Source organism: Molossus molossus, unplaced genomic scaffold, assembly GCF_014108415.1.
Source record: "Molossus molossus isolate mMolMol1 unplaced genomic scaffold, mMolMol1.p scaffold_m16_p_22, whole genome shotgun sequence".
In the NCBI taxonomy this organism is placed as follows: Eukaryota; Metazoa; Chordata; class Mammalia; order Chiroptera; family Molossidae; genus Molossus; species Molossus molossus.
This window is the reverse complement of record NW_023425358.1, coordinates 28,635,339-28,653,036: the sequence shown is the minus strand read 5'-3', so window position 1 is coordinate 28,653,036 and position 17,698 is coordinate 28,635,339. Positions and strand designations below refer to the sequence as shown.

Below are 17,698 nucleotides of genomic sequence, written 5' to 3'. Positions count from 1 at the left end.
GTGCCCTTAGCGGAAACCGAACCCGGGTCTCTCAGGACCGCAGGCCGACACTCTAACCGCTGAGCCAAACCAGCCAGGGCCACTTTTTTTTTTTTTTAGATTTTTGACAAAGAGAGAGAGAGATAGACAAACAAACATCCATGTGAGAGTGAAACATTAATCGGCTGCCTCCTGCACCTACCAGGGTTTGAGCTGGCCACCCAGGTACATGGCCCAGACAGGTAATCAAATCTACAACCCTTCTGTGCACAGATTGGTGCACAACCAACTGAGCCACACCAGCCAGGGCTAGGCTCCATCTTTAAAAGGTAATTTTATATACTATGCTTTGGACTTGAATCATTTGATTGTAAACCAGATATACTTAGCATTAAACCTTTGTCTCAGAGTTTGTTCTAGACCAGTGCTTTCTAAAAGAATGTTTCATTATGATGGAAGCAGTCTATATTTGCACTCTCCAACACAGTAGCCACTAACCACATGTGGCTATTTAGCACTTGAAATGTGGTTGGTGTGGGTGGGGAACTGAATTTTCCATTTTGTTAAATCTTAATTAAATTCTAATTTAAATAGGTGCATGACTAGCAGCTACATTGGAAGCACAGTTCTAGTTAGTTCAAAATATTGTTAATTATGTTGAAAATAAATAATAATGATTCTCATAACTAAACTATAGATGTTGTGTCACCGCCTCAGGAATTGCTGACACATCTCTTGACTAACTGTGCAAGAAGTTGTGAGGTTTTCAGCACTGTTAACCACTTTACGAATTAACCTTCCATCAGCCACCTCCTCTCTGACATACTCTCTTTGAAGTCATTTGTAAAACAAAAAACTAAGATCTAAAAAAAAATCTAACTAGTAGTCTTACTCTGACCTTGAACTCCTGTGGGAATTCAATTGGTTTTGTTGTCCTAACCTCTGAGAGAGGAAATATTGCCACCAATGTCATCCTTTCTCTCTCTAATGCCTTCTTCTCAGACTAGCCACATTTAGTTAGCATATTGACCAGCTGTCTTTGTTTTAAACAGTAATGAAAGAGAACCACATAGGAAACAGGAACTGTGGCATTTAGTTATCACATAGCAATGGGAAGGGTGAGAGTATGATATATGCATGTTTTCACACAGTCTAGGAAAGCAGATAGAGCTAACCCTTCCTTTATCCTGCAGCTAGCCTTTATCAAGCATGCTGTAGTGGAGTCCCATCACTAGCTAGAGATAATAGTTGTCTCCCTAAACTGTTAATAAAGTTCAGAAGTTATTTCCATAAATGACTGCTAAATGTTGAATTCCCTACCCAAGGAAACAGTATCTTGTTACTCAAACTCTACAAATGTTAGCTGCACACTGCTCCAATGAGTAGTTTTAAGACTTGTTATCATCTTCACTAGTCCTAGCAAAAAAGGGTTTTGGAATACAAGATAGATAGTGGTACTTGTTCTAAATAACTGTTTAATAGAGGCTGCTGGAATCAAGTTTGGTCTCCTTTTACATTTTAACAAATAATATTAATGCTTATATTTATATAAAGTGCTTTCCCATACTTAATCACATTAAACTGTTTTAACATCATAGTAAGATAGGAAGATCAATTATTATTCTTCTGGTTTTTTTCCTGGCATCTAGTTTCCAGTTTCTCATGTTTCCAGTGTACCAATACTTTATATGACAAAGGATGCTACCCCAAAATGGCTTGGAAAATAGGGACACTGTACAAAAAGTCTATAATCCACCTTTTTATGATAGTTGGATGTTCTTAATTGAGTGCTCAAATTTAGTCCCTGAAACTTTTTCTTTCCCTTCTTTGAATTATATAGTTTAATATGACAATATAAAAATTATCCATAGTTGTATTTGGCAGATTTCTACTATTTGTCTATTTAATACATAATATTTATCTATTAAATGTTTCTAAGCACCCTTCCATTACGCTGTTACTAGTCACATAAAGAGGTTTACCACATCTGCTTAGTGATCTTCATAGTTCCTTTCTCCTATTATAGGAGAGGGTATAAAGGAAGGATTTAAAGTATAGGAGAGAATGGAGCCAAGAATGTGTAAATTATATAGTGAAAATAACCTGAATATATTCTGTATTTAGAGTTTTAGGGTGGTGGGAAAACTAATCACATTCATAAGACATTTACAACTACATTATTTCCTCAGCCCACCCATAAATAATAGCTACTGACTGTATCTATGAAATTTGTAGATATTCAGATTGTCTATGGCCCTTTTTCTTATAAATGTTTCATGGATATTTATGCACGAACTTTTAAAATATAACTAATGAACTGTGTCCAGAAAAAAATTGTATTGGCCTTTCCTTTGAAATTAATGTAATAAATTGAAAATCCGTTGTCTCGGTAAAAGTAAAGGCTAAAGAGCTCATAAGTTTGTTATAAGGATCTTCATTATTAAGTAGGGAAAGCTTTCTAGCCTAAAACATGGCCTTGGGCCCTTCTCCCCATAGGAATCCCACAAGACCAAGGAGAATTCATATCATTTACTTTTTTTTTTTTTTTTGAGCCTTTTAATTGCTTTTATTACTCAAAAAAGCTTCATTTTATTATTTAGCTTTCTGACTCTGGGTTGTGCCTTCAATATTTTCACAACGATTTTCTGCTCCTCGATAAGGAAAGCACGCTTGGTCCTGTCACGGACGCTTTTGGCACACATGGATCCACCATAGGCCCTGCTGACAGGTTTTTTTCCTTTTAGACAACCTCATTAGAACTTTAGGTCTCATGACATGAACTCCACGAAGTCGGCCTGGGCACACACCACATGCAGACTTTGGTGCTTTCCCAACCTTCTTGGTATAAAGGTAAACAATTCTATTATCAGGGGTTCGGGATAGCCTAGTTTTGTTAGAGGCTGTATTGTAGGACAGCTTCTGACGGTATGTCAAACGCTGCACCATTGTGAATGCCTGAAGTCCCCGTCCCCGGAAGAGAGAGAATTCATATCATTTAGAGATGAGTAATTATAAAAAGGAAACAGCATCAGATCTATGTAAAGATATTATAAAAACAAAATAAAACCTAAAGAAATAAGGAGAAAAAATGGCAGGTGAAGAACTCTCTTCAGAAAATAACGTTGTCATACAGCAGATGGACATTGTGTTTGAATGCCAATGAACAACAACAACAAAAAGAATTCAATGAAAAGTTTGCTCTTACCACTTTATGAATCAACCTTCCACCAGCTTCTCCCTCCCCTTCCTCACCAGCATCGGTGACCTCAAACTTTGTTTGAAGTCATTTGTGGAAAAAAAAAAAAAGCCAAGATTTGAAAATCTAATTAGTAATCTAACTTTGACCTTAGGCTCCTGTGGGAATTCAATTGTTTTTGTTGCCATAACCTCTGAGAGATGATGGTATTGCTATCAATATCATTCATCTCTCTCTTTCTCTCTTTAATACCTCTTCCTCAGACTAGTCACAAGTTAGCTCCTATACCAGCTGTCCTTGTTTTAAACAGGAATGAAAGAGAACCACATAGGAAACAGGAACTGTTGCATTTAGTTATCACGTAGCAATGGGAAGGATGAGAGTGTAATGAAGTAATTGCTATATAACACAGGACTTCATAGCAGGGATATGAGTTAATGGAATAAGTGGTGAGCCAAAAATGGAATAAAACATGAGTTGGCAAAAGTCAAGAGAGATGTTGGGGGTGGGAGAGGAAACAACCTCTACCAAAATGAAGCCTGCACTGGAAGCAGGACAAAAAACTTACAATGTTGAAGAAAACATGGTAAGAGACATGGAGTGTACAGTTGGGGAAACTAATAAAAGGGCTCTGAACAAATGTTTTTAAAAACTAGAGAAAGATATGAAAAATGAACCTATTCAGCCTGGCTAGTGTGATTCAGTGGTTGATCATCGACCTATGCACCAAGAGGTTGCTGGTTTGATTCTTGGTTGGGGCACATGCTAAAGTTTCGAGCTCCATACCCAGTACGGGGCATGCAAGAGGCAGCCCATTGAGGTTTCTATCTCTTTCTCCCTCTCCCTCTTAAAAAAAAAAAGATCAATAAAAACATTTAAAAAGAGAACATATTCATAATCAGTATCCTTATAGAATGGAAATAGAAAAAATTTTAAATTAATGTAATTTCAAAAACTTTCTGGGAACCAGGCAAGACTTAAAGCTACAGACTGAAAGAGCACATAAATGGTCATAAAATAATTAAACACAGAAACATGTCCTAATTAAGCTATTAAATTCCAAAAATTGAAAATAATATTCTTCAGGCATCTGGGCAAAGAACACATCTTAGAAATTTTCAACCTGAAGACTACCATCAATTCAATATTCTTCTACTTGAATTACTGGTTTAAAAATTATTATTCATCATCAAAATAGTTTTTCATGTGTATATTATTTATTTTATACAAGAAACATCATACAAAAAATATAGCTATAGAAAATCAAAACAGATGAGTTGAATAAAACTATAAAACCTAAGTGATTCCCCAGTATTAAGAATTAAATATTAAAAAAAAAATCTAGTACCTTTATTTATGATTTTATACATATATATATATATGTGTATATATATATATGTATATATATATATATTTTATGTCACCCAAGGACATTTTTGCATTTATCTTCAGATAGAGCGGGAGGAAGGAAAGAGGGAGAAAGAGAGAGAGAGAAACATCGATGTGAGAGAGACACATTGAGTGATTGCCACCCACATGACCCCAACTGGGGCTCAGGACAAACTACAACCGAGGTACATGCCCTTAGTGAGAACCAAACTCAGGTCTCTCTAGTCTGCGGGCCAACGCTCTAACCACAGAGCCAAACTGGCGAGGGCTGATGATATTTTTTAATATTACTTAAAAGTCCATGGAAGAAATATAGTTAAATTACATAAGCTATTGTGATTTTTTATATACCCATGTTTCTATAATCTACAACTAGTCATGCCTTGGACAATTACCATAAAATAAGATAGCCCTGGACAGTTTTTCTCAGTGGTTAGAGCATTGGCCTGTGGTCCAGAGAGACCCAGGTTCAGTTCCCGCTAAGGGCGCGTACCTCGGTTGCAGTTTGTCCCTGGCTCTGGTTGGTCGTGCGTGTGGCAGCCACTGGATGTGTCCCTTTCATGTCGATGTTTCTCTCTCTCTCTCTCTCCCTCCCACTCTATCTGAACAAAAAGTGGAAAAATGTCCTCGGTTGAGGATAAAAAACAAAACAAAACAATAAAATAAGGTATTTTTCTTGAGGTAGGGAGGTGTATATTTATAAATAAATAAAAACAATTTATTTATTAAAGGTTTATTACTGATATTCAATTCAATAGGCATCACAATTTATAAATGCCTTATTATCGAATTATTCACAAAATCTACCAGAGTTTCTGTTCACTACATTTTACAAATGAAGAAATGAAAGCAAAGTTAAAGGAAACGAATTGCCCAAAGTTGCATATTGAATCAACAGAAAAAGAAGAGTATCACATCTACTATGAGTTTTTTGCTTGTCTCTAACAGCTTTTGTCACAACCCTGCACTCACTGTTACATTATTTTTGGCTACGAGTAACACTGATCTTAACCAGAGGCCTGTAGTGTCATGATCTAGTACAACAAAATCATGAGAGTGGTGAAAGACTGTGGAAGAAAAACTACATTTAGGGAAACGCAAAAGATGTGAATTCCATCAGTCATGAATGCTCATCTGCTGAGGCTCTATTCTGCGGAGCCTGGTATTAAAAACTGCAGTGAAAATGAAACTGACCAAAAAATCCTATCATTAAAGAGGGGGGAAATGCAGAAAAGAGGCTAAGAGCAATTTTCAAAAAGTTAAAAGCAAACAAAATGAAATCTTTAAAAAATGACAATGTAAAACTTGTGTAAGGATGGCCAACCACATAGGGATAATGCTGGATCCTAGTAGAAGGGTCAGACAAGGCATTACAGAAGGAAGGTGTTTTCAGATGTATTACAAAGAGAGAAAGACTATCTCCTATAACTTCACCTAAGACTGAAACACTGACATTTTAAAGGTTATTGTCAATAGTGACCCCATTATAAGGCTGTATCAAATACTTCAATAGTAAATTTTTACACCAAAGAAATGACTCAACTGTCCAGTAATCTAAGGCCAAAAAATTAGAGAAATGAAACCAAAACTTTTACATTAAAGGAAAACCAGAACAACTTCTTATGAAGACCTCAAACTGGAATAAATTATTATGACTCTATATTATTTGGCGATTCAGCCAAATAAGTTATTTATCATCATTATTCTTAAAGTTGTCTTTGCCCTTTTATAAAGCATTTGTTAAAACTTTCTCCTTGCTATGCCTATAATCTTGCCTGCCTTTCTCTAGAAGTAGTAGAATGAATGACACTGCTAGTGTAGAAAACAAAGCCTAAGAAGGAAGTTCTAGGCCCTTCCAAGCCCAGAGAATGCAAATCTTTTAGCAGTGACATTTTAATTCCCAGCATAGTACATACCATCTATATATCTTCTAGAGTAATAACTGTACATCTGCCTAGGACTTCCTGAAATTAACATTACAGGAAGTCTCCAACTTGCAAAAGTGTTGGGTTCCAAATGTTCACTTCCAAGTTACTTATCTGTAACTAAATATATTTTATCTACGAGTCAATGTTTCATAGGGAATTTAGGTTTTTAGATTAGTCCACAGAGTTTACTAAACATAATGCAAATCTAATACTTTATTTTACATTTAAAAATATATTTTAAAAGTACTGTTGAAAAACAACTAATTATGCAAATAAGAAAACATTTAATTAAGTCATAATTTTAAACAATATCTTGAATTAGGATAGGGTGCATAAAGATGACATAGTAAATGGAGATCTGAGGATATTTTGAACTGAACTTTTGGATTACTTAAGGACTTTAGGGACTGCTGACATTAGTTCTTTATTAGATCTAATTTCACTTAAAAACGTACGGCTCTTCTGTCTCTCAACATACAATATATCATTAGCACTAAACCCACAGAACATCAAGGCTGGAAAAGATTTCAGAGATCATATGCAATCTGACCTTAATTTGGAAATGGAGAAACTGAGACACAGATAGATGGAATAACTTAATACAAATTATTCAACCAATTAGTTCAGGAGCTGAAACCCCATCCTAATTTTTATCCAGTGTCTTTTCCACTATAATAATGTTTGCCAGTCATGATCAACACCATATTTTTTTTTATCAGAAATAAATTAAAAAGAAAACATTACAATAACCATTTTATCTGTGTAATTTAACAACATCCAGTAAAGCTGGGGGTGTGCATACCCTATGACTCATACATGGTCACATGGTTGATTATTCATTAAGGCATCATTTGTAAAAAATGAGAAACAATTTAAACATCCATCAGTAAGGAAAAGAATAATTGTGGCATAATCATCCAATGTAAAGTCCATACTATAGTTTAAATCAATGAACGTAGCCTAAATTTATCAATATAGATAAATCTCAAAAAACATAACACAGGAAAAGCCACCTTGAAGAATCATTTGCATAATTATGTAATTTTATGCACATTTTAACATAAAAACCTATGTATTGTTTGTAGAAGCACACATACAACAATACAAATGGTTAGGGGAAGGATACAAACCAACTTCAGGACAGTGGATGGACCTGGGATGGATGGAAGAAAAGGAATGGAACTGGGAAGAGGTACAGAGGAAACTTCAAAGATATAATAATGCATTTCTTTAAAAAATTAATTCTGAGAGACAGGTTCATAGATGTTAGTTACAGTCTGTATGTCTGAAATACTTGGTTAACTTAAAAAAAGAAAAGAAAAGAATCTTCCTCCCACCAAAGAGGAGGGTCTAAAAATGGGAGAGACTAGATTGAACAGCTTTTTGAAGTAATTATGAGAGTTTACATGCACATGTGAGAGAACTTTGTTTGGAGTAAAATGAACTAAATTGTAAGTGTAAATGACAAAGGAAAATTGATGGAAGAAATAGTAAAAAAAAAAAAAAAAAAGAGATTGTGAATATTGGTTTGGACAGTTCTCCAAGCTTACCATGAGCTGGTGGTATTGATGAAGACAGTTTATTTGCTTCTGGGATGTTTTAGAATGGTGAGAGGAAGAGGAAGGTTACTATGAGGTATTGATGCTCACAATGGCATTGGCAAAGATTTCATGGGGTCAGGTCAGAGGGAACATCATGTATATATTACTTAGAAATTGTTTCTAATTATTTGATTTCCTAGATCTCCCCTGAATTTATTTCTAATGCTAATGGGTGACTCTGCCTTCTTCTTCTCCCCTAGCTTTATAGATATATTTGGCATATAACACTGTATAAGCTTGAGGTATACAATGTGATGATTTGATGCATTTATATGTTGCAAAATAATTACCACAATAAGGTTAACACACATTCATCACCTCACCTAATTACAATTGTGTGTGTATCTTATCTCACTTTTTTTTTCCCCATTAACCCAATGATGAACACTTTGGCTATTTCCATGTTTCGGCTACTGTGAGTGATGCTATAATAAATATGCCAGGTGAGTGTGCCTTCTTCTTAATACATTTATACAGTGTCAGGTATTAAACTGTTCAATTAAGGAAATCTTTGAAAAAGCATACAGATCATGGATTTATCCATATAAATCTTATCTTTTAACTTTTCTTTTAATCTTCCCTTTAACCACAACATACCCATTATTCAAAAGAGTCTGGTTAAATGTACTAGTAGTAACTTAGTTGTATTCTCTTAGAAATTTTATTGTGTTCCTTTTTTGAAAAAAAAAAAAAAAAGGATTCCCATCCAAAACACAAAACTGAAAGAGCTCCTACTCATTTGGCATAAATTATGTTCTTTGGTCTTATTCAGAAAATATATGATGGTAAAAAAATTCTGCCTTGATGACATAATCTTATACCTAGAAAACCCAAAGAATTCTTTTAAAAAACTGTTAGGGATAATAAACAGATACAAAGTTGCAGGATACAAAATCAACACACAAAATCAGTTGTATTTCTATATACTAAAAATGAATAATATAAACATGTGTGTAAGAAAGCTAAATTCTCATCTTTCATCTAAAACTGAAATACTGAGATAGCAGTATAAATATGTTCTTTAGAAATATGGAGAAAAAAATTCAGAGAAAACATCTATAAAAATTTAAAGTGATTGCTTCTCAGAAGCAAGAATTGGCAGTGGTAATGGAGATGTAAGGCATGAGACAACTGTTTTTCATTATAAGCTTTGAAAAAAACTTTAAAAACTGTATGGATGTATAGTATTAATAAAAAATAAAATTAAATAGAAATTAATGTTTCTTTGGCATAAAACATTATTAAAAGAGAAAGACAATAAATGGGGAAAATATTTGTTTCATATACTACGAAGATAGCCAGTATCTAAAGTATATAAAAAGCACCTACAAATAAAAAAGACAAAGTGAAAAAAAGTATCAAAAGGGGCATATGGAAATGAATAGGCAATTTATGAAACTATAAATAACTAGTGGACATGTGAAGAGATTTTCAACCACAGGAATAATAAAAGAAATATAAATTAAAGTTTATCAATTTCTTCATACCAGAGCAGCAAAGTGTTAACAGGCACTATATCAGACCCTATGGGTGGGTGGTATACAGGTTGATATTATAATAAAACTTCATTGGTGGGCAAACTGGCAATGTCTATCACATCTTAGAATAGATATACCTTGACTACTTCTAGGCATTTGTTCTACTGAAATATTCAAGTGGACACGCATGATTAATTTAGCAAGCTAATGCAAACAACTTTAACTTTCATCAATAACAATGATTAGATAATTTATGGTACAACAGGTTAGTGGTTTAAAATAATAAGCATAGCCTGGCTGGTGTGGCTCAGTGGTTGAGCGTCAACCCATGCACCAAGAGGTCGCCAGATTGAATCCTGGTCAGGGCACATGCCCAGGTTGTAGGCCAAACCCCCAGTGAGGGGCATGCAGGAGGCGGCCAATCGATGTTCTGTCTCATCGATGTTTCTATCTCCCTTTCTCTAAAATCAATAAAGAAAAAAAAAAGGAAAAAAATAAGTATGTATGTCCTGATCTTACATAAATATATTAAGTAAAAAAAGCATGTTGCAGAATAGTGCATATGATAAGATTCCATTTTCCATTTTTATTTAAGAAATATATGCATATAATTGCATGTGGGTTTATGTATGCCCATAGGAAAAATTCCAGAAAACTATACACCAAATCACTAGTAATAAATAAACTTCAGTGGTGGTATTACTATAGAGGAATTTTACTTCCAACCTTTCTGTGTTGTTTGCATTTTTTACAGAAAAGAAATTGCTCAGAATCAAAATTATTAAAGATACACCTTTAAGGTATCTAGCATTGTGTCAGGTACTTTGGATTAATTAACTATAATTTTATTTTATTTATTTATTTTTGTTAAACCTCACCTAAGCATATTCTTCCACTGATTTTTAGATAGAGTGGAAGGGACAGAGAGAGAAACATCTGTGTGAGAGAGACACATCAATTGGTTGCCTCCTGCACGACTCTGATTGGGGCCAGGGATCGAACCTGCAACCCACGTATGTGCCCTTGACTGGGAATTGAACCCGCAACCCCCTGGTCTGCAGGCTGATGCTCTAAGCACTGAGCAAAACTAATCAGGGCTAATTAACTATAATTTTAACAACAACCTTTGTATATCACTTTATTTTTTTATTTATTTATTTATTTATTTTTTATCCTCACCCGAGGATATTTTTCCATTTTTTGTACAGATAGAGTGGGAGGGAGAGAGAGGAAGGGAGAGAGAGAGAGAAACATCGACGTGAAGGGACACATCGAGTGGCTGCCACCCGCACGACCAACCAGGGCCGGGGACAAACTGCAACCGAGGTATGCGCCCTTAGCGGGAACCGAACCCGGGTCTCTCCGGACCGCAGGCCGACGCTCTAACCGCTGAGCCAAACTGGCCAGGGCTCACTTTATTTTTTAAATCATGGATATAACTTTACTGACATTATGATAAAAATAACTTACTTTTAGCCCTGACCAGTTTGGCTCAGTGGTTGGAGCATCGGCCTGCGGACCAAAGAGTCACGAGTTCAGTTCTGGCCAAGGGTATGTACTTCTGTTGCGGTTTGTCCCTGGCCCTGGTCCAGGTCATGTGGGAGGCGACCAATTGATATGTCTCACGTCGATGTTTCTCTCTCTCTGTCTCCCTCTCACTCTATCTGAAGATAAATGGAAAAATATCCTTGGGTGAGAATTAAAGAAAATAATAATAATAACTTACTTTTAGATTTCACCAGCTCATTAGGCAGTTTATTAGTTCTGCTTACAATCTTCACTCTACCAATTGCTGCCAAAACATTCTAAGGTCCTTATTTTTGTTTTTCTACTGTTAAAGTAATACTTGTTTAACATTCTAGCAGTACAAAGGGATGGAGAGAGAAGAAAAATTTTCCCTTTTCACTTGGCCTCCCCATTCTCACTTTTCTAAGGTAATTAATCCTAAGAAACTATTGTGTATTCTTTTTTGTTTTAATCCTCACTCGAGGATATTTTTACATTTATCATCAGATACAGTGGGAGAGAGGGAAGGAGAAAGAGGGAAGAGAGAGAAACATTGATGTGAGAGACATATTGACTGGTTGCCTCACACATGACCTGACCAGGTCGGGGGATGAACCACAACTGAGGTATGTGCCCTTGACCAAAATCAAACATGAGACTCTGATCCGCGGGCTGACACTCGAACTGCTGAGCCAAACCAGCCAGGGCCTATTGTGTATTATTTAAAAAATTTCCGCCCTGGCCAGTTTGGCTCAGCGGTTAGAGCGTCGGCCTGCGGTCTGGAGAGACCCGGGTTCGGTTCCCGATAAGGGCACGTACTTCGGTTGCAGTTTTTCCCCGGCCCGGGTGGCAGCCACTCGATGTGTCCCTTCACGTCGATGTTTCTCTCTCTCTCTCCTTCCTCTCTCTCCCTCTCACTCTATCTGTACAAAAAATGGAAAAATATCCTCAGGTGAAGATAAAAAAAAAAAATTAAAAAAAAATTTTCCTATAAGTGTGTATAATGAGCATCCTCTTTTAAAAATATATTTTATTGATTTTTTTAGAGAGGGAAGGAGAGCTAGAAATATCCATTGGCTGCCTCCTGCATGCCCCCTACTGGGGATCAAGCCCACAACCAGGACATGTGCCATGTGCCATGTGCCATGGGAATCGAACCAGGACCTCTCAGTCCATGGGAGTACGCTCAATTCACTGAGCCACATCAGCCAGGCAGCATCCTCTTTGTATTATACAAATGGAGTCATACTATAATACTAATCTGCAATTTGTCTTCATATAGCAGATTAAACAGATTACTGGATGGTTACTGAAAAATACTCCTTATGGTGTTTCTTTTTTTTTTATCTTCACCTGAGGATATTTTTGCATTTATCTTCAGATAGAGAAGGAGAGAGAGAGGGAGAGAGAAACATCGATGTGAGAGAGAAACATTGACTGGCTGCCACCCACACAACCCCAACTGGAGCCGGGGACGAACTGCAACTGAGATACATGACCTTAGCGGGAACTAAACCCAGGTCTCTCTGGTCCGCAGGCTGACATTCTAACCACTGAGCAAAACTGGTCAGGGCTAGTGTTTCTTATTTAAAAGACAAATTTGGTGCTAGCCAGGTTGCTCAGTTGGTTGGAGCATCATCCCATACACCACAAGGTGTCAGGTTTGATGTTTGGTCAGGGCATATACCTAAATTGCAGGTTTGATCCTCAGCGGGAACATGTATGGGAGGCAACTGATCAATGTTTCTCTCTCGCACTGATGTTTCTCTCTCTCTCTCGCTCTAAAAAAAACAAAGTACACATTTGGGCTACTTAAGGACCATAGTGATTAAAAAGAAACAAGCAAGCAACACACCTAATTCAATCCCTGCATCTGGCTTTAGTAATAAACACTATTGACTCCACCCTATCACCATCTATGACATACTTTGTACTGGAAGTTTTATATTAATTGATTTCCACAAGAATCCTAAGAGGTAGACACTATTATCACAATTTTATACATGAGAAAGTTGAGGTTCTAAAAAGGTTAAGAACTAGGACTAGGAAAAGTTAATTTTGTTAACTTCCTACTCATAGCATTAAAGTTAAAGTTCAAACAAGTTTGAGTCACTTGTTTATATAATGTAAGCATATATCACTTTGAAAGAACAGCACTTACATATATTGAGAAATAATAATAGTGAAGGACAAAGTTCCAAACATTCATAGAGATGCTATGTCTAAGCTATTTGATCTTGTGCCAAGAATAATGAAATCAATCTGTGTTAGACAAAGAGTTAAGTTCATTCAATATCAAGTCCTTGGAGACTGGTTCTCAAACTCAAGTTTCCTTTCTGGCAGAAGAGGAACTTTTAAAAAATTCCTAAAATAAAATGTTCACAAACAAGCCTCAAGATAATTGGCATTTAGAGTTTCCATCTTATGTCTTTCTGAATAAAGATTTACTTAGAGACCACAAACACTATCCTTCTCAATTTCTATTGCTAGATAACGTCTAAAAAGTCCAGTTGCTGCCCTGTTGGTGTGGCTCAGTGAATTGAGTGTCGTCCCATGGACTGAGAGGCACTGGTTCGATTCCTGGTCAGGGCACATACATGGGTTGTGGGCTTGATCCCCAGTTGAGGGCGTGCAGGAGGCAGCTAATCGATGTTTCTCTCTCACATTGATGTTTCTCTCTCTCTCTAAAATATCAATTAAAAAAAAAAAAAAAAGAAAAGTCCATTTGCTCTTTATAGATAAATTTTAGACCTACTTTGCCTGAAAGAGTGACCATATCATATAAAACCAACCTCAAAGTTGTGATTTTCCTAATCCCAATAGGACCTTTTTGGTAATTCAGATTGTGTATTATATTTATATAGTAAGTTCTACTTTTTATTTTATTAAATTTTTTTTCTCTTTATTGATTTTTAGAGAGAGGAAGGGAGAGAAAGATAGAAACATCGATGAGAGAGAACATTGATTGGCTGCCTCCTGCATGCCCACACTGGGGATTTGGCCCACAACCTGGGCATGTGCCCTGACCGGGAATTGAACTGGCGACCTCTTGGTGCATGGATGGATGCTCAGCCATTGAGCCACACCAGCCAGGTGTAAGTTCTACTTTCTAAATTGACCACATATACATTCTACTACACAGAGTTCACACACAAAATTAAGAAATCCTCTGTAATGTTCCCTCTATTTACGACAAGTTATTTTTATTTTTTTAATTTACTGATTTTAGAGAGAGAGGGAAGGTGAGAGAGAAAGGAACAGATTTGTTGTTCCACTTATTTATGCATTCACTGGTTGATTACTGTATGTGCCCCGACCAGAGATTGAACCCCAAATCTTGGTGTATTGGAACAATGCTCTAACCAACTGAGCTACCCAGCCAGGGCCAACACATTCTTTATAAGTTTCTAAAATGACAAGCCTGTCTAGGTACTAGAAAGAATATGACAGACACAAACTCTACTTTCAGGGAGCTTGCAATCTATAGAAGAAACATTTAATAAATGTAATGCTCTACCCTTCATTACACGGGGGTGGAGAACCCAACGTACTCCCCATTCAAGCTTAAGGTTCTACACTAGAGTACAGCAAACTCTGAAGCTTACTGTTAAGAAACCCAAACAATCCAGCTATTTCAGAAATTCACTTTAATGGGTAACATGTTATACTTATTATTTCCTCTGAGTGAGTTACAATTTTTTTTTCCCAAGGGAAACTGGAGATCTCTTACTAAAGAATCCACTTTGCCAGTCCCAAATTAATGTCACCAAATAATTAAAACATTCCACTTGTATAAAGAAGTGTAGTGTTTATCAAGATAACAAATATCTTCATACAGAAGACTTATAATGGTTTTTAAGTTGAAAAATTAAGTAACTATTTTTCCTGTAATTTTATTCATTTATTCAGCAAATACTTAATATCTATTATGTGCCAGGCTTCATGCCAGGTAGTAAAGATATGATCATGAACATGTTAAGATCTCTGTCCTCAAGGAGATTATATTTAGTATGAAAGTAACCCCGAAGTACAGGCAATAACAGAACAGTGTAACACACAAAGTGTATCTAACCATTCTCTTGAAGAAGGCAGGTAAAGAAGTACCACAGAAACAAAAATTTGAGTCAGGGTAGTTAATATAAAGGCCTGGAGGCCAAAGAGCACAGCATGATAGAGCTCATGACTAATAAACACAATTGAAACACTGGATAACAGAATATAGATGTTTGGACCTTGAAACTTGTGACAAGAAAAAACAATTTTGAGATGTACTAAATTAAATTACAGTGGGCTAGATAGTGAGAGGAAGACAGAGCAGTCAGACTGTTTATAGCTAGAGGCCAGCTAACAAAACCACCTACATTCCTGAGTGTATTTTGGAACTTTGAATTAACTTCCAGGTGATTATTTCTGTGATAATCTAAAAGAGAAGAACCAGGTGCTGTTGAACTCCAGGAGCCTCTGCTTCTTGCTTACACATGACCTTTCTGGACAGTGGCCCACAACCGATCCAAAGGAGCAAACACTTCTTCGTTAGGGACTCTGCACCTATCCCACAACTAGCCCGGCTTCAACTTCTCTCCATCCTTTTATCTGTAGCCAATGTAAATTCTTTTAAAACAACCTACATCTTTCTCCTCCCTACCTGATATATAAAAAATGCTTGCCAACTCCAGGATGGTGGGCATGTTGCCTTTTCCATTTGGCACTGCTGCTGCTAGTGGTTTAGACTTCATGTCCCAGGATGTGGTCTTTATTTTCTTGCTAGCAATGGCCCAATAAATCCTTTCTTTTAAAAGACTTTCAGCCATGAAGTGAAAATTTTGTTTTACCCTTGCTTTAAATGCTATGTAATGTTTCCTGGGGGGGAAAAAGGTGTGATAGCCCCTACTAGGAATGGTGATTTGGTTTTTGAAATTTGGATTATTTTCTCCAGAATTAACATGGGAACATACTGGGATTCTGTATCCTGAGAGACTTAAATTCCAAAGCAATTCAAATTAACGCTCAACCTCTTAAAACCCAGCAAAATATCAAAACTACTGCATCATTTATTTCAGAGTATAATTAGAAAAAGTAAAACAGAGAAAAGGAAGATAATGTATTAAGAGTAATGTTAAACATTTGCCAGAACCATAAACAGCAAAAGAACAATATTCTATACCATGAGTCATTTTGTATACATTCCATACTAGGGTTCAGAAGAACAAGATTTTTATATCAAAATATAAAGCTAGCTATATTCTATAACTTTTACTTACACCAAGGAGGTCAGTCTCTCTGCCCTTTTAAAATGGGAATAGTATTCAATTAACTACTGCAGAGCTAAATAAAAACCAAAGGACATGGGAACATAAATATTCCCTCAATTCTGATCTTTCCCATGTGGATCCAAGATGACTTCTCTGACACGATACTGGTCAAAACTTAATCAGAATTTACATAAAATGGCTATATAAAGCCACTACTGCCATGACTTAAAAATGGGACTCTGGTACGTGGCTGACCAGAAACATAAGGCAAAGCAATAGGTTATTTGCCTTTTAATTCTCATAAATAATGACAGAATGATAGAAGACTATCATTCTTTGCCATTAAGTTAGAACTTTGTGCAAACAACACAGGAAAATATTTGGATATATTCAATATTTAAGGAGAAAATACATTAGGTGCTCACTGGTGTAGGCTTTCTAGAAAATGACAAAAGTTCTAAAATGAAATCTGAGCTCTCATTTCCTGTCTCCCTCCCCCCTACAAATTATTTATATCTAGAGATGTCAGGATGGGAAACAAAATAAAACCCTCATTATAAAAATGCAAAATGAAAGTTGAGAAAATAAACGTAAAGGTTATAATTAAGTCTATGAATGAAACTGTTTCTAAGTGGTTTGTTTACATTATATTAGAATAGTGAGATCTGATGAGTCTTTATCCACTTCTTTTGTCTGCAAAGAATATATGTATTTTTATACATGCCAATATATAAATCTATCTATCTATCGGTGATAGAAAAAAAGAGTCCCATTTCTAAATGAATTTTGAAATATGTCAAAGCAACTTTGTGTATTTATAGGCAGTGTTCAGATTCTTGACCCAAACTCCATTATCATAACTTGGGCCTTAGGCAGTCTCCAGATGGTTAAGATACCACGTCTGTGTATATCTAGTCCCACTTGATAGTAGGGCAAAGGGGAAACTATCACTAAGAGGAAGTATACTACACTGCAGCTCCTTTAGATTACAAAATAAGGCAGTTGCTAATTCAACTTTAAATGTGTTGGCTCATAAGAAGGGAGAAAAAAAAACCAAGAAGAAGAAGAAAAAAAAGAGGCCAAAAAGGAAATAGGAAGAAAGAGGAAAGGAAAGAAGAAAAAGGAAAAAGAAAGAAGGGAAAAGAGAGGAAGAAAGAGCCAGAAATAAGTAGAAAGGCGCAGAAAGCAATCTTGATAAACAAGGATCCTTTGGTTTGACAGTGCTCATTTATCTTTATGAGGTTCATAAGTCTGAAACTGCCATAAACCTTGTGAAAATGTGAGACATCTGTTTCCTTTGGTGTGAAGAACAAGAATATGGAATTTACCTCATCTGTCCCTAACTGCCAACTGCTAAAAACAATCAAAA

General features: G+C 36.1%; 1 protein-coding gene and 1 pseudogene across 2 annotated transcripts in view; both read right to left on the bottom strand.

Annotated features, from left to right (window-relative positions):
- The window catches only part of TAOK3 (TAO kinase 3), a 161,390-nt gene that overhangs the window by 111,244 nt on the left and 32,448 nt on the right, over positions 1-17,698 (bottom strand). The window lies entirely within an intron of this gene.
- On the bottom strand, positions 2,309-3,068 carry LOC118640255 (annotated as a pseudogene).